Source organism: Serpula lacrymans (assembly GCF_000218685.1).
Source record: "Serpula lacrymans var. lacrymans S7.9 unplaced genomic scaffold SERLAscaffold_2, whole genome shotgun sequence".
NCBI classification, from domain to species: domain Eukaryota; kingdom Fungi; phylum Basidiomycota; class Agaricomycetes; order Boletales; family Serpulaceae; genus Serpula; species Serpula lacrymans.
The window spans coordinates 516,058-517,647 of record NW_006763291.1 but is presented as its reverse complement, the minus strand read 5'-3'; positions in this window follow the sequence as shown (position 1 = coordinate 517,647).

The following is a 1,590-nucleotide window of genomic DNA, read 5'->3' as shown; positions in this document are numbered from 1 at the left end:
AATAATGGAAGATGGGGAGTGGGTACCCCTTAGGCTGCAGTGAGTTAGTTGGTATACAACAAGAGGACTCGCTGAGGAGTCTCCTGGATCTATTGGGGTATATATACTACTACAGGTTTGTTTGTACATATGTACTATACAGTTGATGGGGGCAGTGGCTGATGATGTCATAGGGCCTAGCCCGTATGGCCAGCTCCACTGCGTGAGAGAGTTGAATCTAAAATAAGAGAAAGGCAACGCGGTGCGAGAAAGGGGAAATGCCGCGTGATACCATGTGCGAAAGCTAAAGTATAAAGTTAAAGCGGAGAATGAAAAGAAAGGAGATGTCCGGAAATTGTGTTATTGTAACAGGTGGAGGTGACAAAGAGGTGGATTAGAAATGGGATCCAGAAACAACCGTTGGGTGAGAATAAAAGGAGAGGAAGGGTCCCATGGTGGGGCTGAGTAAAGTAAAAAGCAAGGGAGAACGACAAAAGTGAGGGCACAATGTGTAGCCAGTGGCGATGCAAAAATTTGCCAAAATGCCAAAACGCAGAAAGTACGGAATGGAAAAGCAAAGGTGAGCGCAACTGGATTGCCTAGTAGGGGTGGTGCTGATCAGCCACAACTTTGAAAAAGGCAATGTTAATTACTATTCCACGTGGCACTGTGCCTGTGTGGCGCAAAGGCAAGTCTTTTTGAATATTTGCTTCGTTATTGACACCTGTCCATGCTACCAATTAACTTTGGTGCATGACAACAGTATTTACTGATACTAATGGCTTTGTAATATACAAATCTGCCTTGGGGATATCACTTTAACAACTAGTAGACACTATTTACAATGAAATACTATGGCTGTTGTCTCTTTTTACTATTAAACTTTAAGATTGAAAACCAGCAAAAAGCAAACAAAAGCATGTATTAAAAACTCCGTATTAGGCCAAACCAGACACAATAGGACTGTTAAGCCTTACTAATACCAGGCCAGCATTGTTCGCGTCCTCTGCTTGAATCAACGGATATCCTTTATCACAGCACTCAGGCTGAATTAACAGGTCACCCTGGTGAGCTTGATCAGCATACTCCGGCACTTCAGCACAATCAGCCGTGTCAGCGCAATCAATGTGGCTAGCGTATTCACACTCATCACACATATTATCCTTACAGGTATCTGATCAAACCTGTCCACAGCATTTTGTATCTAATATGTTATCCAAATATTTTACAGCATTATCAGGCTGCATTCAGCCAAATCATGAAAAATGGATTTTTGCAACAGATATACATAGGCTATCCAGGGTATTCAATGCTTTTGATTGTGTAGTAAGTTTTCTGGAAGTGGAGGAATAGATGTGGCATCAAGTCTGAAAGATAAATTGGCAAGAGCTGGACATTGGGTGACAAGGGAGAGGAAGCCACTTAAAGAGACTGTCGATGAGTGTCGATTGTGGTCCCTTACAGCAAGGCTTTGCAGACAAGGCCAAGTCTCTGCCACCATCTTCAATGTGTCATCATCTAACAGGTGCTTATATTTGAAGATGGAGGGATATGATATATTTGAAAGCAAACAGGTGGTGTATGCCCAGAGAGGAGGCCGTACTACGAGCC